The sequence below is a fragment of the Dasypus novemcinctus genome, chromosome 10 (assembly GCF_030445035.2).
Source record: "Dasypus novemcinctus isolate mDasNov1 chromosome 10, mDasNov1.1.hap2, whole genome shotgun sequence".
Lineage (NCBI taxonomy): Eukaryota > Metazoa > Chordata > Mammalia > Cingulata > Dasypodidae > Dasypus > Dasypus novemcinctus.
In genome coordinates, this window is record NC_080682.1 from 91,662,705 (window position 1) to 91,687,334 (window position 24,630).

Sequence of the window (24,630 nt, forward strand, 5' to 3'; positions counted from 1 at the left end):
GAGTTGAAGAATGTCAACCACCACACCATGGAGCCTAGAGTGTCTACAATTGAAAGCAGGAGGATTGCATCCAGTATCCACGTGGAATCTAAGCCCCCTCTTGACGTAGATGTAGAATGGACACAACCAAGCCAAGGTCCACAGGAAGGAGGAATACAGTAAGAATTAGAGTGGACTTAATGATATTCTATTCATGAACTATTTTGGTTAATAATCGGGAAAATGTGGCATTGGTGTGGAAAAAGTGGCCATGGTGGCTGCTGGGTGCAGGGAATGGGAGGAAGAGATGAGATGTGGAGGCATTTTCAGGACTTGGAGTTGTCCGGGGTGGTGCTGCAGGGACAATTGCCGGACATTGTATGTCCTCCCATGGCCCACTGGGTGGAACGTGGGAGAGTGTGGGCTATGGTGTGGACCACAGGCCATGGGGTGCAACGATGCCCAGAGATATACTCACCAGATGCAAAGGATGTGTCATGATGATGGGGGAGAGTGTTACTGTGGGGGGAGTGGTGGGTGGGGGTGAATGGGGACCTCATATTTTTTGAATGTAATATTTTTTAAAAAATCAATAAATTGAGTAGAATTTGAAAAAAAAAGAGCTTAGGAGATAGTGAAATGAACAGTAAATTTAAAATGATCATAAAGTGAATTATTGTTCACATTTTTCTGCACACTCTGATCCAGACTTGCATTTGTAGTCTTTATCAACCAGAACAAAAAAACAGCAACAACTTTTGAGAGAGCTGTTAGAAGCCAGCATTAATGGACAGTACAATGCATGATGATGCAGTGTCATGAGTAATGCTGTAACTGGCATTCAATTTGTGCTAATAAGGAACTGTAGTGAACTGTAGAGGCTAAAAGGTAAGGATGACATGGAAGCAGTTCAGGGCTTTTTGGTAGGCTTTCTTCTCTTTTACTCTATACTCCTTTCATAGGCCATCTTATCTACTTCCATTGCTTCAAGGATGATCTATAGCCAACTCCCAAGTTTACATCTTATATGAAAACCATACCTGCAAATCCTGATGCTTACTGTACATCACCACTTTTGTCTTATAGGTATTCAGACGTAAATATATGAAAGAATACTTATGGGGGAAGTGGCTGTGGATCAATCAGTTGGGCTCCCGTCTACCATATGGGAGGCCCTGGGTTCGCATCCTGGGGCTTCCTTATGAAGGCAGCCTCGCTTGCAAGTGCTGCAGAAAGCCGAATCAGCAAGGTGACGCAACAAAATAAGGAGACAAGCAAAAAATAAACACACAAAAGAGTGCGCAGTGAATGGACACAGAGAACAGACAACAAGCAAGCCACAAGGGAGGAGGGGAAATAAAATAAAATACGTATAGACACAAAAGAATGCACAGTGAATGGACACAGAGCAGACAGCAAGCAAAAAAAAAAAAAAAAAGCCCTGGGCAAGGGGATAAAAAATTATACTTATGATCTAACCCAGAGCTCTGACCTGCTCCTATGGATGTATTCTGTACAGTTAGTTGTTCAGACCAGAAACCTGGGTTATGGTTGAAATGTGCTCTCTTCCTTACTTTTTTTTTTTTTTTTTTTTTTTAAAAAACCAGATTTATAGGTTATCATTTCATTTAAGGAATAAACAAACATACAGAGGCATCCTATGCATGCTTTTCTCCCCTTTACTTTTTTTTTTTTTTTTTTTTTTTTTGAGGTACCAGGCCTGGGGATTGGACCAGGGCCCCCAGGCTCAAGCACTGAGCCACATTGGCTTCCCTGTATTGGTTTTTTGGTTTGTCTTTTTTTTTTTTTAATATTTATTTATTATTATTATTTTTTAATTACATTAAAAAAAATATATGAGGTCCCATTCAACCCCACCGCCCCCGCCCTCTTCCTTACTTTTGACAACTAATGTAAGCATTCAGAGGACAAGGCCCATGTCAGAATTGTTTTTCTATTAACTGGCATATATTCAGTTATTTAACATTCAGTCATCCATTCATTTAACAAGAAGTTATGGGTGTCTACAATATGCCAAGCATGGTCCTGGGCACTGAAGATACAGCTGTGAACATAACAGACAAAATTCCTTGCCCTCATGCTGCTTAAATTTTAATGAAGAGAGACTAACTAAGTAAATATATAAACAAAATTATCATCATTAGATGGTGACAAATGCTATGCAGAACAGTGAAACAGGGAAGGTGCTAAGAAATCATTTGTGTTTTTGGGGAATATTATTGGATACTGTTTTAAATATGGTGTTCAGGAAACCCAATGGACTTGAAGAGGGAGAGCTACATAAAGAGAGGGAACCACTAGTAAAAAATCCCAGAGGCAGGAATATGGTTGCTGTGTTTGAGAAACTTCTGGGCAAGAAGTTTGGATAGAGTGAACTGAAGGAGCAAACAGAAAGGTAGATGAGGTTCAGATCAGATAGAGCCTTGTAGGATTTTGTCCTTTATTCTGAGTAATCTGTGAAACTATGTGGAGAATTTGTATATAGCATTGATGTGACTGGCCAACCTTATATATTAAAATAGGTACTTTTCTATATTTTGGCTAAACTATAGGGAAACAAGGGCAGAAGCAAGGGGATGCCATTCTCCCCTTGGGGCCATTGTAACAATTTAGAGTGGAGAAGAGATAGCTTGGGGTTGGATAATGCCGTAAAGATGGGGAAAAGCGGTAGTGGCGTGATTGTCAGAATATTTCAAATATTAAAAAAATGTATGCTGATGGGTTAGATGTTTGTTATGTGGAAAAGAGGGGGTCTAGGAGATAATGATGCAGCTAAGGTTTTTGATTGGAAAAACTGGAAGTATGGCGTTGACAGGAACTGGGATAAGGAAGACACAGAGAACAACAGTCTATCTTCTTAATGAACCAAGGACTTTTATGCTTCTATGCATTGGTTCATGATAATCCAGTTTCTTTTGTTATTCTGCCAATATATCATTCCATTGCCTGTGAGTAGCCCCTGGCCCTACCTGAAGAAAACAATTTCTCTCTCTGGGCTAACACAGTACCTTATTCATGTATTTCAAATTAACCCTTATCAAATGTCAGTATAGTTGATATTTCTACTTTTTTCTATTTGATGTTATGCTCCTTGAGTAATAGGACCAAGATTTATTCATGTTAGAGTCCCATTTTCTAGACCATGCTGCATACAAAATAATTTTCAATAAATTCTTTGAATGATTGAGGGCAACTGTTAAAGTGTAACTTAAATTTTTAAAAAATTAACTGTTATCTTTAATTTTACATATTTTTCCAAATCCTATGCACTGTCTCTACTGATCTTTCTCATCAGTCACATATCTTTGAGTGAGTGTTGATTTTCAATTTCTCCAGGCCCCACTTGGCATTTAATGATGAAAAAACAATTTGATTTGGTAATTTACTCATTAAAATTCATAGACCATGGGCTGAATGGCATGGTGAAAGTATCAGCATCTATATCATTAGTCTCTGCCAAGAAGGACATGCATCTGGGTAACATGGCAACCATACAGTTCATATCATCAGGCATGTCCAGAGAGGTGATTAGGACTATATTTCTATCCTTTCCTCAGCCCTTGCTTTCCAATGTGATTTTGAGTATTCTTGATGCAGAAAAGCAAAGCAAAAATGCAATCTATTTCTATTGTGACCCATTATTCCTCAGTAACTTCCAAATTCCCTGTTTAGTCTCCTGGATTTGTTTGCCATAGACAATAGGGTTCAGAGCTGCAGGAATAACATGGTGTAGGACATTAAGTAAGACAGGAATGTCAGGGGAAACTTTTTTCTTAACTATATGGGTAAAATAAAACCTAGCAGGATAGTACTGAAGAAGAGGATGAGAATGAAGTGTGAGCTGCAAGTACTCAGAGCTTTGGTGGCTGCCCCTTTTGCTTTGAGTTTAAGAACAGCTTGGAGGATGAAAGTGTAAGAAAGGAAAGTGAGGATGAGGTCACAGCCCAAAGCAGTCCATGCCACAATTAACTGGTAGAGTCTGTTAAAGGCAACATTATCACAAGAGAGCTTGGACACAGACAGGTTGGCACAGATACAGTTCTCAATTATATTTTTTCTACAATAATGGAGCCTGGCAGAGAGGATAGGGATAGGTGCAGTGATAACCGTGTTCCAGGCCAAAATGAAGACAACAGCCTTTGCCACAAATTGGTCAGTGATGATGGACAGGTAATGCAGAGGCTTGCAGATGGCCACATAGCAGTCATAGGCCATGACCTGGAAGGTACATGGTTCCATGGACAGGAAGTTGTTCATGATGAACATCTGGAGGAAGCAGGCTGAGAAGCTGATGGACCTGAGGTCAAACCAGAAGATTCCCAGGACCTTGGGGATGACGGTGAGGCACAGCATGATGTCCAGCAGGGAGAGGAGGCTGAGTAGATAATACATGGGCTTGTGCAGAGAGGCCTCTAGCCGGATAGTGATCAGTAGGGTGGTGTTGGCTCTCATGGCCAGGAGGAAGAGGAGGCTGAGGGGTAGGGAGAGCCAGTGCTTCCAGCTGGGTGATCTAACAAAACAGTTCAGGAGGAACTCAGAGACTTGAGTGGAGTGGGAGCTGTTGCTTTAAGGCAGCATTGGCAGTGACTGTAGTGTGGTAGATGACTGAGTGGCTGAAGAAGAGAGAAGGAGTTAATTCTACCTCCCACCCTGATGACTAGATAATTCACACATAAGATCCATATGGGTAAGGACAGAACCTACCTTGTTCACCCCACATCCTTGTGCCTAGCACATTGTTTACCACACAAGAGATGGCTACAAATATTTGTTGAATATATAAAAGAAAGAGACAATAAGTGCTGTTTCTCTATATTTGTTCTTTAATCTGTGTTTCATATGACATTTTCCTGTGTGAATTTATCTTTTCAGTTTAATTAAACTCAAATTACATTTTTAGTGATTCATCAGAAATTAAGTAGAATGTTATTTAAATGAAACATGTTAAACCAAAGGCACTAAAGCAGAGATAATGTTTCAGATCAAATTTTAGAATGCATAGAAAAACATTCTAAAGGGAGAATGGCATCCACGCCCATCAAGATTTTATTTACTTTCAGATCTCTTTTAGTTTTAAATGTGGTCACATATAAACATTAAGTTTTAAATGGAGTAAAAGATGAGATTATCTAGATGAATGATTGACTGAGTATCTAGAACAAATGCCTGATCATACCTAGGTCTCTGTCTGTATCTGTGCCATCTGTAGCTGTAGCTGTAGCTGTAGCTGTATTTATGCCTACACCTATCTATATTGGATTGCTTTGAATATGTCCATTTGAAGGCTAAAAATAAAGAATTCTCAGATCAGGAATTGTGTGGAACCAAGAGAGTTTAATCAACGTTGATCTTCACTTTCGACTCAAGAGCGTTTGTGGCATTTCATGAATTTAAGCACTGGTTTTCATTACCTCATAGAGCATAGAGAAAAAAGACCAAACAGGGCCCACACATATGGACAACTGATTATGTAATCTGCACATACATGAGAATCCCCAGCACTGCACACTTAGAGGGGTGTGCACTAGAAGCCTACTCCTTCAACTTCTCTCACACCACTACCTGGAACTTCAAAGAACACTACCTCATAACTTGTTAAAGGGGAAATATCTTTCCTGTAAATCCTGAACATCAAGCTGGTACTTTTTTGACTTTGGAGACTGATTACATGTCAATTATTTAGCTCAAAAAGGAATTGAAAATTATTCAGGACTGGAAGTGCCCCCAGAAAGTAGCAAAAGCAAGCTCAAATACTTTCTTGAGGAGCCACTTTTTTCCTCAGGTCTCAAATATGTTAAACAGATAATGTTCTATAGAAATTGACCTGTGTATAGTAAAAAACTACTAATTTAAAAAGATCACAAAGCTATAGATAGGAGAATCCAGTTCTCAGTAACTTGAGCTATTAAAGTTATTTGACAAATTACTAAGCAAATATCCTTCCTTGATTTTAAGGAATGAAAGATAAACTTGAAACTATAAGCAAAGGATAAGGTATACTTAGAGGAAGAATCACTCATATTTCCTAGAAGTGAAAAAATCTAATAAAAATAATAATGTAAGAAATATGTTTTAAAGTAGATTTGGCACAATTTAAGAATATATATGAAATGGGGTGTAGAGCTGGAGAGTTTTTTCTACTTTAGAATTAAAGCAATTCTTATCTACTTATTCACTTATCCACTTATCTACCTATCCACTGATAAATGGAAAATATAAAATGTGGTTAAGTGAAAGGACATAGGTTTTGAAAGACATATACTATCTTTTTATCTTACTGTGATTAATTGATAAAATTGGGATAATATTTTACTCAGGGTACTAGAAGCTATAAAAGTTTGAGGAAGAACCAGATATATTTGAAAAATATATCAACAATAAGAACTCTATGATTGGATTTAACAGTAGTTTAGATATGTGTTAAAAAGTCATGAAATTCAAGATCAAAAGAGTCTATTCAGAATGAAGATGGAGAGAAAGAGAAATGGCTGGAAAATACTGGAGACTGTATAGCAGAAATATAGGACAGAGGGAGAAGGCCTAACATATACCTAATGGGAATTTCCGGCTGAGGAGGAAAGAGAATGAGGCAGGGGCTGTATTTGAATGAATCATATTTTTGAACTTTCCAGAAGAGATGGCATGCATTCATAAAGAGATTCAAGATTTCTAATAACTCTCTAGCAGAATAAATAAAAACAAATTTACACCTAGAGCTATCATGGTCTAATTTCAGATAACCAAAGATAAAGAGAATATCTAAAGATCAATATGCCATATAATTAGAAGAATCAATGCACCAGGCAAGTAGTACTAGCATTCTAGGTCCTTTGTTGCACATTCACCCTTGATGATTGACCTATTTTTTGAAAAGTGCTCTCAGTCTCACAGACAGTCCATATAATCTCTCCTCCACCTAATACTCTGTATTTGTCTTCTTTTTCCCAATTAAGTTTCTTTGCCCAGGTTAATGAAATCTCTCTGCCCATCTTATAGTTCCAAGAAGCCTATAGACATCCTTCTTGGGGCATTGTTTTTTCTGAGGGGCCATTGCACAAGGGACATTCTCCAGTGATCTGACTTGCAAGATTATTGTTTTTAGTTTTGCAGGAGGCATACCTGTGCAGGGGTTTTTCTCCATGATCTGTTTGGGTTCCAGATTAGAGTACATAGAATCTGGATGGCAATTTGTGTTAATCTTTAAAAAACAATTGTCTTGCAAGTGAGGGGTAAGAAGAGGTGAATCACGATGAGAGGAAGAGAAAAAGCTACTGAATATTAAATGGTTTTATATCTTTTTTCTCCTGGTGATCTCTATTGGTTTGGATTAGCTGTGCCCAGTGGGATGAATCTAGGCTGAGTAAGTGGAAGATAGTGTAAGAGAGTGGAAAGAGAGGGTACAATCGAAGCAGAAATGTCCAGAAAATAGAGGATGTAAAGAGATGGAAAATGAAAAAACAAATTTAAAACAGAAGAGACAGAACTGAGTATAAAAAGGACAAAGGAAGAAAAGAGAAGTAAAGAGACAGTAGAAGGAGAAGCAAGTACCTGTGGAAAATGAGAAAGGAATTAAAAGGCATACAAGTGAAGATTTCAAAGTATTTATGATGCAAGGCTTAGAGTTTGGTAACCTTTTTTTTCATTCCAAATCTGCACCTTTCCTCATGCCTCTTTAATGTATTAATGAAGGCTTTTCCAGATATCTCCCACATGATATTCTGGTTTTGATCCTTGAACCCGTATCTGGCAAAATTCTCTTCAGAGTGCCCAGAAGTCTGGGCTCAGCCTTGGCACAGTCATCGCCACCTGGCCCTTTATCATTCCTCTGCTTGAGCACTCTCCCCACCATCCCTTTCAGCCCCTGCCTTAATGCTTGAAATCTACAACTTCCCCAGTTAAGAAGCTTAGCTCTAGTCCTATCCGAATCCCTGCTGTAGCTTGATGTTCAGTTTCATAGTAGTGGCTCTATGCCTTCATTTTCCTTAGGGATCAGACGTACAATCTTTGCCAGGGTAGAATCTTCCTGACTCTTTGCATATCAGCCTTTCCCATCCTAGATCTCAGAAAGGAGAGTTTATGCTTGAGTCAGATTCTTCTGCTTCCCCAGGGAAAGACTGCCTTTCTAGCCCTGAAGTGTGGGGAATCAGGAGTCTAGTATTTTCTTATACCCAAGGGGGAAAGGTTTCCTCTCATTTTTAATGTCCTGTGATCCCTTCACAGTGTCATTGTTGCCCCGGAAGGCATAGGGATGGTCTCAGAGTTAACTCATCCCATATCAATTGAATAGGCAGGATGTGGTACTTAGGAAATAAAAGGATGAATGATTTTGTAAAAATTTGGGGAGAAAGGTTCAAGACAATGTGCTAGTTGGTATCAGGTTTTGATTATCTGGACACATATTGATCAAATGTGTGTTTGGTGGATATAAAATGTTTGTAAATAAATATTAATAATAAAAGGTTTGCATCCACAGATGTACATAAAACTAATAGTGCACTCCTCTACTGATTGTTTATAGATATAACAAGACACACAGAACAGCTCCCTATATATATATATAGTGTCTATGGCCAATAGTCCCCTTGAATAAAATGCTTTTAAGAAACTCTATTTTTGTGACATTCTAATACTAATATAGAAGAAAATTCTATCTAATTGTTTACTTCATAATATATACTCCATTAGAACAGCAGTTTGATATAGTTATGAATTCCAAAAATAGTTATTAGATTATGTTTATTAATTGGTCTGTACCTGGGTGTGATTAAATTATAATTAGGACTTTGACTGGGCAACATCAGTAAGGTGTTGAGTCTCTGCTCCTTGGTGGGTGGGAACTCACAGATAAAAGACATGGTAAAAGAAGAGAATTGAAGATTTTGATGTTGGAGTTTTGATTTGGAATTTTTTGCTGAAGTCTTGTTCTTGAGCCCTGGGAAGTAAGCACCCAGAGGAAAGAGAAGTAAGCCCTGGGAAAAGAGGACCTGAGCCAGGAGAAGAACAGAGGAATAGAGATGGCTCCTTAGATGCAGCAGAAACCCCAGGGAGAGACACAGAGCCGTTCACCTGATAGTCTACAACTGATCTTTAGAGAGAGGCAAAGCCTAGAGAGCCTCATAGACTACTGCTGACCTTGTGGTGAAAACAGAGGGCCTGAGCCCAGGGAGAAGCAAGTCCTGGAAAGAGAGAAACTCAGGAAGACTGAGCCCTGGCAGACATCGTCAGCCATCTTGCTCCAACATGTGGAAAGAGACTTTAGTGAGGGAAGTAAATTATGTTTCATGGTCTGGTGAGGGCAAGCATGCAAAAGTTTGGCTCTCAGAACTGGCCGCCTTCGAGGTCTGAGGCACAAAATACGCCTCCCTTGGTTGGCCCCTAGGGACGAGGTATGTACCTACGCCTCCCCGCAGGGGAAACTCACGCAAGCCCCCTCACACCACCTCCGTCTGGGCCAATCTCAGGGCCTCCTACCTCGTAAAGACACGCCTGCACTCTTCCACCTATCAGCGAGCTATCCAGCTCAGTCCTCTCAAATTTAAGCTCTCCCTAGTAACTACTGACCAGCCTAGTAGACGAGTTCTGCTTCTATGCCCTTATAAGGTAACAACAGCTAATCTAGCCTATCAGAACCCAATCACCCTCCACCAATCCCCTCTCTTCATACTCTATAAAACTGCTTGTACTTCCTCAATAAAGTAGACCTGCGCCATCCACCTCGTCTCCGCAGTTGTCCTTCGAGTCACTGTGCATCCTCTCACGCCTGCGCCTCCCCACCCCGAGCCCCCTGTCTAGAGAAGCGGGGGCTCCTTACCTCATTTGGCGCCCAACGTGGGGCTCCCCATGGGGCCTGGCTTCAACCGCTCGTTTTCATCCAGGAGCAGGTAAGGACCCCTCCGGGTGCACCTCCCCTAGCTAGCATGGGGAGCTCACTCTCCTGGCAGCAAAGCCCGCAGGTTCGGGCCCTTGCCGCCCTCTTAGACTGCCACAGATGTAAAGTCTCAGCCCGCCAGCTTCAGACTTTCTGGGACCTCCTTCTTCCCTTTAACCCCTGGCTTACCACCGCCAACCTCTGGGACCCAGACACTTATCGTGTGCTCATAGATCGGGTCACCTCTGCCATGGAGCACAAAAATAAGCGTTTCCCTCCTGGCCTCATTCCTACCCTCATCACCATTCACTCCTGCCTCCAAGGAGCTGCTCCTCCTGCCGTGGCTTACAGCTGCGAGGAGGTCAACCCCACTGATGACAGGGACGACGACTCCGTCTCCCTCGTGTCCCAGCTTAACAATCTCTTAGAGCCCGCACAGCCGCAGGCGCTCTCTCCTAAAGTGCAAAATCTTGAGCCATCGGCACCTCCGCTTAAGCATCAAGATGGCGCATTTCCACCTTCTTCCCCGTTCAAGCCCAAACATAACGCACTTCCGCTTTCTTCCCCGCTCGCTGCGCCCAAGGACCCAAGCGGCCACCCCCCATCTCCTCTCCCGGGGAAGGCGCCACCTCCCTCCGCAGCGGCTACGTCACTCTACCCTGAACTTCCTGCTGCCACAGCACAGGAAGTCCCCAACTTCCCCCACCCTCCCTGTCCGCAGGACGGGGCCGCCGCAACCACCCCGTTCGCCCAGGTGGCTAGCACCTGCCTAGGACTAACCAACCCATACCCGCACACCGGCTCCTCCATGTCTGCCCCTTGGCCGTTCCCCACCAGTCTCGAGTCGCAGCCAAATAATAATTCCCCATCATTTCCCGCTGCGCACTTCCAAATGATGTGTCAGGAGCCTTCACCTCTGCCCACCCCGAGCGGCTCTGCTCAGCCTTCAGCTGGCTTCCCCCAGCTCTTCCCCCTCAACATCCAACAGACTCCACAGCGCCCCCTCCCTTGGTACCCCCACGAACGCGCAGAGGTCAAATGCCTCAGGGAGGCAGTGAAAGAGGACGGTCTCGGCAGCCCATACGCCAGACAGCTCCTCGATGACATCTCTCTTCACTTAAATCTCCCTTACGATTGGCTCTCTGTTGCCTGTACCATCCTAACTCCTGGTCAATTTGTCAACTGGCGCGCACATTTCCAGAACCAAGCTGAACTCCAGGCAGCCACCAACCTGCAGAACGGCGTCCCCTTCCCGGCCGAGGCCTTCTTAGGCACCGGGCCTTTTACCAACCCTGGGGTATACGCCTGGGTGCCTGCCGCCTTTTGGGATCAATGCCATTTGGTTGCCTTGCGAGCCTTTCAAAGCTGCTCGGCTATTAAGACTGATGGTCTCGCTAAACTTACCCAAAGGAAGGACGAGGACTTCTCAGCCTTCATTTCGTGAGTCCAAGAAGCCTGTGAACGAAAAGTAGAAAATGATCAGGCCCGCCGAGCCCTCGCTAGGGAACTTATCCTAGAAGGGGCAAACTCGGCCTGCAAGCAGGACATCTTGCCTGTGCATGATAAAGACATACATTAATGGATATTGGTGTGCAAAGACTTAGATCAAACCACCCAAGTCCTAGCCACCACCCTAGCCACCTCCATAAACCATTCCACCCAGAACCTCGCCGACACCTTGGCCTCATCCCTGGCCGAGGCCCTCTCCCTTACTGGAGGCTGCTTTAAATGCGGGGAAACGGGCCATTTCACCCGCGACTGCCCCCAAGGACCCTGCCCTTCTAACCATCGGCCTCCAGGGCCTCCCACTCCTTGCCCAAGGTGCGGGCATGGCTATTACTGGGCCAGAGACTGCCGGTCATGCACAAATAAGAGTGGCAAGCCTTTAAACTTCCAAGGGGGTGGACCCCAGCCCCACAACCAAGGGGCTCCCCCCCCCAGCCCCACAACCAAGGGGTACCCCCCCGCATGCAAACCACCAAAGCCATAATGTGGTCCATCCCCATCCACCAAAATAAACCTCTTCTAGCCATAAAAGTTGGAGGAAAAGGTGGAGGGCAATGGTTTCATGGCACCCTTGACTCCGGAGCTGAAGTCTCCTGTTTCCCCATTTGTTATGAACACCTATGGGAAACCATACCAGGTCCTCCCATACAAGGTGCCACTGGGGAAGCGCCCTCCCGAAAGACTAGGAAATTAATTCCATGGGAGGACAAAGATGGACACAAAGGGCTATTTCAGCCTCTCATTGTGCCAGAACTCCCTACTATTCTATGGGGCCGTGATATCCTCGAACAAAGCGGTGCTATCATCTCCTCCGAGCACCCTGGGTCTATGGAGCACCCCCAATTCTAAGTGCCATTGCTCGTAATTTACCATGTCAACCCGTTCCTCTTCAATGGGACACAGAGGAACCTATCTGGGTTGAGCAATGGCCTCTCCCGTCTCATAAATTGGAAGCTTTAAAGTTATTAGTACAAGAGCAGCTACACCTGAAACACATAGAACCCTCTGTTAGCCCATGGAATTCCCCAGTCTTTGTCATACACAAAAAAGACAAACAGGCATACCGATTCCTCCATGACCTATGCGAGATAAATAAGCATATAAAACCAATGGGTTCCTCGCAACCGGGGCTACCTCACCCATCAGCTATTCCCAAAAAATACTACATACTTATTATTGACATCAAAGACTGTTTCTTCTCCATACCACTGCATCCTAATGACCGCAAAAAGTTCACCTTCACAGTTCCACTGCCCAATCATCAAGGGGCTAATGCTAGATATCAATGGACCTTGTTACCGCAAGGTATGAGAAACAGTCCAACAATGTGCCAAAATTATGTCAATCAGGCCATTGAACCTCTTAGATCCTCATATTACGTCATCCACTATATGGATGACATCCTCATCGCTCACAGTGAAGAAGAAATGCTAATCGAAGGGCTAAACCAATTAAAATTAAACCTCCAACAAATAAACTTAACCATCAAAGAAGAAAAGGTACAAAAGGTAGCCCCATTCACATTTCTTGGATTCCGAATAACCTCCCATATAAACTCCATATCACCCCAACTCGAGACTCCGGAAGCTCTCACTCTTACCGAGCTGCAACAGCTTTGCGGACATATCAATTGGATTAGAGCCTCCATCCCTATCACTACACAAGACCTTGACCCCCTTTTCCAGCTGCTTAAAACACCTGGACACCCTTCCAATATAATTCATAAAAAGATTAAAATCACCCCGGCTGCCAAACAAGCCATAGAGAGAGTGTCCCAGGCTTTGTTGAAAGCAGTTATCAATAGATATAACCCTGAGGAACCAATCTTAGCTCTAGTCCTCAAAACCCTAGGCACCCCAACGGGAGTGTTATGGCAAAATGGGCCTCTTCTTTGGGTGCATTTGTCTAAATCTCGCATTCCAAAGCTCCTGCCACTAATACAGGCCTTTATATCCTTGGCATCAGACCTTGTCACTTTGTGTAGGCAAAGGTATAATGTAGAACCTGCACGAATTACATGGCCATTAAATAAAGAACAAACTACCACCCTCTTGCAGGAGAACTATAGCATGCAAGTGCTCAAGGAACAGTATACTGGGGACTTTGACACACATTACCCTTCAAGCAAGTTGTTGCAAGGCCTTACAGGCATAAAGTTAATGGAACAAAACCATGCGTTCCCTTCTGGAGCGCCTATTCCTCATGCCACAGTAGTATTCACTGATGCATCCAAACGTGGATTTGGCTTTGTTGCATATACAACCAACAAATGCACACCCTCATATCAGGCCTATAAGTTAACTAATTCAGTCCAGAGGGGCGAGCTACATGCAATCATAGCAACCTTTCAAACATTTAGTCAGGAACCACTTAACATATTTTCAGACAGCCAGTATGCCTTCCAGGTTTGTAAAACCATAGCATACTACACCTTCTTCCCCACAGACTCACCTCTAGATGCAGCCCTGATTGACCTAAAAAAGGCCCTGGAGCATAGACATCACCCCTGGTATATCAGCCATGTTAGAAGTCATACCTCACTTCCAGAAGCTATAGCAGAAGGAAACCATTTGGTTGACTCTTTAGTCTCGGCACTCCTAACGCAACAATTGACCATTGATCCCATCAGTCAGGCAAAAAATCTGCATGCGCGCTTTCATTTTTCAGCTGCGTCCTTAAAGCACTTACTCCCTGACGTACCTTTAGACACATGCAAACACCTAGTGCGCCTTTGCAAAACCTGCTCACCATTCTTACCATTGGGACCCCTACAACCTCAAGGGGTTAACCCCTGAGGCCTGAAGCCCAACGCACACTGGCAAATGGATGTCACCCACATCCCAACATTTGCTAGGCTAAAATATGTACATGTCATCATAGATACTTATTCTCATTTAACTTATGCAGCAGCCTTGGCCAGTGAAAAGGCTAGGCACTGCATAAAGGCACTGCGACAAGCCATCCTGTTCATGGGAGTGCCTTGGGACCTAAAAACAGACAATGGCCCTGCCTATACTAGCAGAGAGTTCCAAAATTTTATCAGAACATACAACATCACACACCATTTTGGCATCCCATACAATCCACAAGGTCAAGCCATAGTAGAAAATACGCACCATCGCTTAAAGGTTCTCATTGAAAAAGAGAGGGGTATACAGCCCCAAGCTATACCAGATGAACTATTAACCTCATGCCTAATACACTTAAATTTGATGACATTTGACAAGAATGGCCTCTTGTCAATGCATAAGCATTGGGGGCCCTCTATAATATCTACTTCTCTTCCCCTCGTATATTGGAAGAACCCAGAATCCAACAACTGGCAGGGACCCAGCCCCCTTTTAACCCAAGGACGAGGGTTTGCTTGTATTTTTCCAGATAACGTCCCACAGTTCATCTGGATCCCTGGAAGAAATGTCCGCCCAGCAACCGGAGAGACCAAACCGACCCAGTCAGGGTCCCTGGAAGCCGTCCCGGAGGGACCGCCGGTGGATGCGAGCTCTCCAACACCAGATACAACACCTCAACATGTCAGATGAAGCTCCAGACATCACCGCCCTGATCCGCCTGTATAGGAGAGCCAGAGCCACCGGCCCAACGAAGCCCCCTAACCTCGTTGCCCTGCTGCTTGCTATGCTCTCGCTCACCTCTACAGGCCAGGCCATGGAGGTCTGGGTGGCAGTCCGTCATCCTCCTGGATTCCTTTTCCTTGCCCCGCAGAGCCTTGTTTTCCCCCAACTCATCCTAAGCAACTGCTCTCTACAGCTACCATGCAACCCCACCTTCATACCCACAGCGATAACTCTCACTGTTTCTCTTACTCCCCCCCCCCCCAGACGTTCTCTTACTTATAGCCTTTGGCAGTGTTGCTAATCCTATAACCAATCCTTTTGGAATTATACCCTCTCTCTGCAACATGACATAGAAACCTTTAATGACCTCGTTGTCCCCGAATTTACTATTAGCCTCCTCAGTCAGCTACTCAATAAGTTCACCCAATTTTTCAACCCTGCCAATCTCATTTTCTATGCTATCCTTTTCCTAATAGCTGTTATTCTTCTCATAGTGTTCAGACGTGTCTTTACCTCCCTAACCGCATTAAAGCAGAACCAGCGAGTTCTGTCTATCTCCACCCTAGCCTTAAAAGAAAACAAAGGGGGAATTGAGGGCAAGCATGCAAAAGTTTGGCTCTCAGAACTGCCTGCCTCCGAGGTCTGAGGCACGAAATACGCCTCCCTTGGTTGGCCCCTCGGGATGAGGTATGTACCTACACCTCCCCGCTGGGGAAACTCATGCAAGCCCCCTCACACCACCTCTGTCTGGGCCAATCTCAGGGCCTCCTACCTCGTAAAGACACGCCTGCTCTCTTCCACCTATCAGCGAGCTATCCAGCTCAGCCCTCTCAAATTTAAGCTCTCCCTAGTAACTACTGACCAGCCTAGTAGACGAGTTCTGCTTCTATGCCCTTATAAGGTAACAACAGCTAATCTAGCCTATCAGAATCCAATCACCCTCCACCAATCCCCTCTCTTCATACTCTATAAAACTGCTTGTACTTCCTCAATAAAGTAGACCTGCGCCATCCACCTCGTCTCCGCAGTTGTCCTTCGAGTCACTGTGCGTCCTCTCACGCCTGCGCCTCCCCACCCCGAGCCCCCTGTCTAGAGGAGCGGGGGCTCCTCACCTCAGTCTGGTATCTGTTAGTTCCTACCCCAAATAAATACCCTTTATAAAAGCCCACAGTATTCTGCTATTTTGCATCAGCACTCCTTTGGGTGACTAATACAATTAATACCTCCCAGGTTAAAATATGTTTGACTATGTGGTAGTTAATTTTTTCTAACCATTTTCCACCCTTATGGAAAAGGGTACAAGCCTGAAGATTAGAGAGAACAGTGAACAACTAGTTCTGTCACTTTCCAGCTTCTTAACTTTTGACAAAGTTCTTAAATTGTCCCAATTTCATATTCTTAGTTTGCGGTTATGTTAAGTAATAGATGTGATCGTGTTACAAAAGCACTTGGTGGTTATTACTTTGCTGTTATTTCCACTACTGAAAAATGTGTCCTCCCTGCGTCTTTTTTTGGGAAACCATTGGTTAGCAGTAAATGTCTAAATAGGTATTGCCTTTGCTGGCATCTTGGTTTCTAGGATCTTGCTTATATTGCATGAAGGAATTTAAGGACACATCATAGGGTAGGCAAGGAACTAAAGAGTTTATTGAGAAATGAGAAGACGTGAGAGTACACATTGGAGGCTTGAGTGTGGGGTGCTGCAGGCAAAACCCGCTTGCTAAGCCTTGATGTGTTGCCCTTTTGAGCTGGCCTTTCCTCCTTCTTCCCCAGGTTAAGGTGGGATATTAACTGTTTGCAGTCCTGGTTGGTTGCTTATCTGCCTGCTATTGGTTTATACTATGGAACACTCAGTTTGTACCTGTCCGCTTTCAGGGTACCAATGACAAGACGTTCTGTTTGGAGTTACCTGGGGCTTTTCTTTTCTTTTTTTAACTAATTTTTTTATTTTTTATTTTTAAAGAAGTTTAGATTACATAAATGTTATGTAAAAGATCTAAGGGATCCCCATATCCCCCCTGCCTCTGTCTCCCACCCTTTCCCACATGAACAACATTCTTCGGTAGTGTGGTATTTTGCTACAATTGATGAACCCTTATTGAAGCATTCTACTAACCATGGACTACACTTTACATTATAGTTTACATTCTGTCCTGAACAATTTTTTAAGTTATGACAAAATATACAATGACCGGTATCTGTCACTGCAATGTCATGCAAGAATCCAGGGCTTTTTTGAGCCCTGGGTTTTCAAACAGGACCTCCTGATCAGGTTCCTGGTGGGCTTTTTGCTATAAGAGTTATGACTTTGTTCTCCAACGACTTCCTTCCCTCATAGGGTTTCTGAGCATGGTCTCATGGCCATGTTCTTTGCCAGGGTCAGGTGGGATGGTTACAGCTTTGTGTGGACCAGCTACCTTCCCTCCTGTACTATACTAACCTGCCTCAGAGCTACTCATCATGAAGCCTGTTACATAGAATTGTCCATGTTAGAGGCAGCTTGATTTCAAATCATTGTGTCCTTATTGAAGAATCTGAAATTAAAATTGATGGCTTTGTGCTCATTTGTAAAAGTGAATATCTTGGCTGATAACATGTTTTTGTCTCTCAGAATGTCAGTCATATGAGCTTCTGATTATGGCTCAGGATCATCTCTTGTGGATTACTTCCTTTCTCCTCATACCCCCCAAAAATATATGCTTTATAAACAACTTTTTAAGGTTCTCTAAAATATGACCTGCTATTTTCCTTTGATTTGGTAATCAAGATCATTTAAATCATTTAAGCTAGATAAACCTGTTTTATATTGTGAGATTGATTCAAGTTGGAATGGTTGGAGATAGAGCACTTTCATGCCAATAACCCTCTATCAAGGTCAGTCTCAGGACTCCAAAGAAATGCTTCAGTCTTTGTAACCTCTATGTAATTCTTTATTTTCTTTATCTCACACTTTCCAATACAATTTCTGTTGGAAATTTTGTGATCTAATCACCATTTACCCTTGGCATTTACTCATTAAAGGGAGCTCTGTCAAGTGTCTTCTGAGAGGTTACTCTGAGGTTAAGAGCTGCTTCATTGGCTTTGTTCATCCTTACACAAGACCCTAATGTTGGAATGAGAATCCTATGAGAATGTGAGGTGATTCCTTCCATATTTCCTGCCATCTATGGTGTTCATTTCAATATTAGCATCCTGTGTTCTGCCCTTAGGCAACAACCATTCTGAGACAGAGCCTGTCATTGGTTGGATAGTGTTGAATAAAGCCCCTGATCATGACCTAATGACTTCCCTGAACCACAGATGTTGCTGGACATCACAAGGCTCAAAAGTTCCTGTAGAATGCAATGAACAAATTCTTCCTGAATATTCATCCTAACCTTGTTAACACTGTGATAAACATGTAGGTCTGTATTTTGTAATGCTATACCTTTATTTTCCCAGGTTTTGAAAACTGTAATTAGGGCAGTAATTTTCGCTTACCTTAGTTAAACTTCTTATTTCATTTCCACTAAAGAGTTGCGCTAATAAATTAAGGAATTGAGTATTAGATGGTTATTAAATGCAGAGTAACAGCTATTAGAGGGTTAAGGCTGACATTGAAGTTATTGAACATGCTAAACAGTAGGTGAGAGAGTTGGCCTCTTTAATAGGATGGAAATTAGCCTAAGGGACAGATGGTAGGCACAGGTGAATTGCCAACTTATGGATAAAGTTGCATTGCCTGTTGTTTGGAAATAACAACCAGCTGAGTCAATCTTTTTATGGGACCAGTGAGTAAACAATTAACTTAGGATTTATTCTTCTGACAATAAGTCATGTAACTTATAAACTCTTTCTTTTTTTTTTTTTTAAAGATTTATTTATTTAATTCCCCCCCCCCCTTCCCCTGGTTGTCTGTTCTTGGTGTCTATTTGCTGCGTCTTGTTTCTTTGTCCGCTTCTGTTGTCGTCAGCGGCACAGGAAGTGTGTGCAGCGCCATTCCTGGGCAGGCTGCTCTTTCTTTTCACGCTGGGCGGCTCTGGACGCCCTAACCACTGGGCCAAAGTCCGTTTCCCTATAAACTCTTTCTTTAAGAACTTTTCACCATAGGTTCTCATTTGCTACATGACACTAATAAAACTAAGAAGGCCAATTCTATTATTTATCAAGGACAGGGTGACATTATGAATGATTCATTCTACCAACATTTATTGACTACTTTCTAGGTGCCTTGTATGCTTTTCTTTTTCTCATCCTACCTAAAACCATGGCTGATAGGTCACATTATTTGCCTCATTTTGCATATCAGATTACCAGTGCTTAGAGAGATGAAGCAAATTGTCTAACATCACAAACCAGGATTAGAAAGTATGTTTATATCATTCCAGAACAGAACTCTTTGTAGCAGAATTATATCATCTCAGTCTCAGATAGTGTGTAAGGAACAAGGAGTAATTGGAAAAAATGCAAGTGAAAGTAGGCCTTCATTATCTGCAGATACTTAAACCACCCAGACCATCCTCATCTTTTTAATGTCTGTTCTAATTCTCAGAAAATGCAGTGGTACTTGTTCTTTCATTTTTAGTTGTGCATTCATTCACACATTCAAAAATATTTTTGAGTATGTACAAGGTATTAGGCATAGAGCTTGGTGCTGGTGATACAGTGATGAATGAAAATCGATGGTAAGTCAAAAAACAAAAATATATCTAAAAATTGATGTGGTACAGTCAATGATATTATATATGTGTACCATTGAAACACAGATATGGTGCACTTGTCTGAGCCAGAGAAGTCTTTGTGCATTCACAGAACCTTTGCTGACTTAACCGATGAGTAAGACCTAGAGGGTATGGAGAGTACAAAGAGAATTCCTGATCTGTGGGCATTGAACAAAGGTTAGGATAAAGATGAGGGTTTTTTGTACTGAGATCTACCATCAGTTCAGTGCTGATACAGAAGTGTAAAATAGAGTGTAAAAGAGGAGGCTGTAATATTCTCATGCTAATCTAAAAGGGGGAGTGATAAAGTGCCCTTATGATGAATGTCATAGACTGAGGGGAAGCCCTATCATATAGTGGGGTTTACAAGGGAGAAAAAGGAAAAAATTGTGATTTTCCAGTAGATAAGAAAAACAAACAATCAAACCCATATTGGTAAAATATACTCTTTAGGAACTAGATGGGCTGAGTTTAAGTCCTGCTTCTGTCACTTATTTAGATGTGTAATATTGGAAAAGGTACCTATCCTTTCTGAGGTTCATTTACACTGACGGCAACATGGGGATAATAACGTTATATTTTGAGTATTATTGGGAAAGGCAATGAGATAATGTAGGTATAAATCCCATCACAGAACTGAATATACCACATCCTAAATAAGTGTTAACTATTTAAATCAAGACCTATATATCCAATTATTTTAGTATTAATAGGTATCAATAAACATTTGTTGAAGTATGTCCCAAATCTAGGAAAAACAATATTATAAATATAAAAATAAATGTGACTTGATATAAATGTGTACACAGATAGTTGAAAAATTATTTTCTTGTTTATGTTTATTGCCAAACATGGCTTCCTGATACATTCTAGTGTGAAAAAAATTAAGAAACAAACAACCACTTTACAAAACAGTTCAGCAGTTTCTTAGAAAGTTTATACATAACTATTAAATCCAGCAGCCTTACTTCACATATTTACTCCAGAGAAATGAAAGCATATAACCATGCAAAGTCTTTTATATTTATATTCATAACACCTTCGTTAATAGGCAAACTGTAGAAACAATTCAAGTGTCCATCAGGAGGTCTATAATGAAATCATGCTCTATGCATACAAAGCAGTGCTATTTAGCAATAATGAAGAACAAACTGGGGAGCCAATGTAGCTCAGGTGATTGAATGCCTGCTTCCCATGTACAAGCTACTGGGTTCAATCCCCGTACTGCCTGAAAAATAAATAAATAAAAGAATGAATTACTGAAATCACAACCACATGGATGAAACTTGAAAACTTTAGAGTAACAAAAGAAACCAAAAATAAGATAATATATTCTGTATGTTTCTATTTTTAAGAAATTCTTGGATGGAGAAAGCTAATCTATAGTGCCTAGAAAACAGATCAATGCTTGCCTAAGGAAAAGGGTGGGAAAAGAGTTAAATAAAGGGAGTATGATGAAACTTTTTTCAGTGACAAAAACAAACTTTCTTGACCTGGTGGTTGTTAAAATGGATGTAAACTTTTGTAAATGCTCATGATACTGAATGCATTTAGTTGTATATAAATTATACCTTAAGAAATAGATGATAGAAAAATTTTAATATAAAATAATGAAGAATTTATATTTAATCAAGTGTAACATAAAAGTCCTGGAAGAAAATGTAGGGAAACATCTTCAAGATCTTGTAATAGGGTGTAGTTTCTTAAACTTTACACGCAAAACATGAGCTAGATAAATGGGACCTCCCCAAAATTCAACACTTTTGCACTTCAAAAGACTTTGTCAAAAGGGTATAAAGGCAATAGATTCATTCAATAGGAGAAAGTATTTGCCAATTAAATATCTGATAAGGGTTTAATATCTATGATATGCAAAAGATCATATAACTCAACAATGTAAAGACAAACTGCCCAATTAAAAAATGGGCAAAGGACTTGAAAAGACAATTGTCCAAAAAAGAAATGCAAATGGCAAAGAAATACAAGAAAAAATGTTCAGTATCAGTAGGGATTAGGGAAATGCAAAACAAAACTACAGTGAGATATCATTCAAAATTTTTAGACTGGTCACTATTAAAAATTTGGAAAACTGTACAAGATGGAGAGGATGTGGAAAGATAGGAACACTTACTCACTGTTGGTAGGAATGTAGACTGGTCCAGCCCCTGTGGAGGATTGTTTAGCAGTTCTTATAAAGTTGAATATACATTTGCCACATGACCCAACAATATCATGTATACATCCAGAACTGACAGCAGTGACAGAAACAGACATCTGCACGCCAGTGTTCACAGCAGCATTATTCACAGTTGCCAAAAGATGAAAACAATCTAATATCCACCAAATGATGAATTAATAAACAAATTGTCGTGTATATACACCAGGAATATTAAGCAGCGGTAAGAAGAAATGGAGCTGTGAAGCATATGACAACATGAATGAACGTGGAGGACATTGTACTGAGTGAAGCAAACCAGACATAAAAACACATATTGTATGCTTGAGCAATTAAGAACTAAATATATTGTGTAAACTCTTGGAGGTCACCAGAAACTAGATTGTGGTTAAAGAGTGGAACACTAGAGTTAATCTGTGCAGAATTGGTGAAAAAGGTTTTTTTTTTGCAAATCTTTGGAATGAATAGAAATGGTTAAAGAATCTCATAGTGTCAGAAACTAGCAGTCATATTTTATGGGTATGAGAGTGCTTGAACAGGAAAGTCTAAGGTCATGTATATTACTAATGGAAAGCCAAAAACTGTACCATGGGATAGTATAAGATAGTCCGATGTTACATAAAACATGAATATGGGTTATATTGCATATATATGACTTTTTATAAAATATAAATACAAATATAGTAGAGAGAAAGAAAAAGAAAGCAGCTGTGTTTGGCAGGAGAAACAGAGAGAGGTAGAGAGGTGATGAGTTTTGTTGGTCTATTTATTTGTTTTTTCTTTATTGTTATTGGAATAATGTAATAAGTGCTCAGGAACTCCTTTGAGTGATAAATGCACAAATAAATGATTATACCAAATATCATTGATGGTGTTCTCTGGATGGATTTATGCTTTATTGATATGTAACAATAAAATTGAGTTGTTATCAAACATTATTTTAATCATTTCAAAAATAGAAAAGAGGAGACTGTTAGAAATCTCAGACCCCCCAAAAATAATTCTATATTTCTATCTTCCCCTCAGTCCTTGCTTTCCTATTCTGATTTTGAATACTCCTGAACCAGAAAAGCAAAAAACAAACAAACAAACAAAAAACCCCACAATCCTTTCTGTGGTCACCCAGTCCTCCTCAGTAATTTCCAGATTCACTATTTAATCTCCTGGCTTCATACTCCAGAGACAATAGGGTTCACAGCTGCAGGGATAACATGGTGTAGGATATTAAGTAAGACAGGAATATGAGGGGCATCCTTTTTCTTAACCATATGGGTGAAAAGCAGGCTAGTAATGAAGAAGAGGATGAAAATGAAGTGTGAGCCACAAGTGCTCAGAGCTTTGGTGGCTGCCCCTTTTGCTTTGAGTTTAAGAACAGCTCAGAGGATGAAAGTATAGGAAAGGAAAATGAGGATGAGGTCAGAGCCCAGAAGAATCCATGCCGCAACTAAGTGGTAGATTCTGCTAAGGGCAACATTATCACAAGAGAGCTTGCACAGAAAGGTTGGCACAGATATAGTTGTCAATTATATTTTTTTCCACAATAATGGAGCCAGGCAGAGAGGATAGGGACAGGTGCAGAGAGAAAGGTGTTCTGGACAAAGATGAATACAACAGTCTTTGCCACAAATTGGTCAGTGATGATGGATGGGTAATGCAGAGGCCTTCAGATGGCCACTAGCGGTCATAGGACATGACCTGGAAGGTACATGATTCCATGGGCAGGAAGTTATTCATGATAAACATCTAGAGGAAGCAGGCTGAGAAGCTGGTGGACCTGAGGTCAAACCAGAAGATGGCCAGGACCTTGGGGATGATGGTGAGGCAGAGCACGATGTCCAGCAGGGAGAGGAGGCTGAGCAGGTAGTACATGGGCTTGTGCAGAGAGGCCTCCAGCCAGATGGTGATCAGGAGGGTAGTGTTGGCTCCCATGGCCAGGAGGAAGAGGAGATTGAGGGGCAGGGAGAGTCAGTGCTTTCACCTGGAGGATCTGATAAAACAGTTCAGGAGGAACGCAGAGACTTGAGTAGAGTAGGAGCTTTTGCTATAAGGCAGTATTGGCAGTGACTGTAGTGTGGTAGATGACTGAGTGGCTGAAGAAGAGAAAGGAGTTTGTTCTACTTCCTTCCCTGATGACTAGATAATTCACATAAGATCCACACAGGTAAGGACAAAACCTACCTCATTCACCCCACATCCATGTGTCTAGCACATTGTTTACTGCACAAGAGATGTCTACAAATGTTTGTTGAATATATGAAAGAAAGGGATAATAAATGACGTTTCTCCATCTTTGTTCTTTCATCTGTGTTTCATGTGACATTTGTCCCAGGTGAATTTATCTTTTGAGTTTACTCTATTATCATTCAATGAATCATAAGAAATTAAGTGCCTTGTTAATTAAATGAGACATGTTAAAGGCACTAAAGCACAGATAACATTTGTTCAAATATTAAAATGCATAGAAAAACATTCTAAGACAAGATGGCATCCACATTTATCAAATTTTATTTATCGTTAGATATTTTTGAGCTTTAATTGGGTAACTTGTAAATATTAAGTTTTAAAGGGAGCAAAAGGTGAGATTATCCAGATGAATGATGGACTGTGTACATAGAACAAATCTCCTTATCATACCTATGTCTCTGTCTGTATTGTGCCATCAGTAGCTGTATCTGTACCTGTACTTATATCTATACCTATTTATACTGGATGGCCTTGAATACATTCACATGCAGGCTAAAAATGAAGAATTCTCTGACCAGGGATTGCATGAAACCCAGAGAGTTAAATCAACATTGATGTTTACTT

The 24,630-nt window shown here is 41.5% G+C and overlaps 2 pseudogenes; both read right to left on the reverse strand.

Annotated features, from left to right (window-relative positions):
• Window positions 1–3,625: 3,625 nt before the first annotated feature.
• Window positions 3,626–12,578, reverse strand: LOC101435932 (olfactory receptor 56A3-like; annotated as a pseudogene).
• Window positions 12,579–22,991: 10,413 nt separating this feature from the next.
• Window positions 22,992–23,751, reverse strand: LOC131280218 (olfactory receptor 56A1-like; annotated as a pseudogene).
• Between the last annotated feature and the right edge of the window lie 879 nt (window positions 23,752–24,630).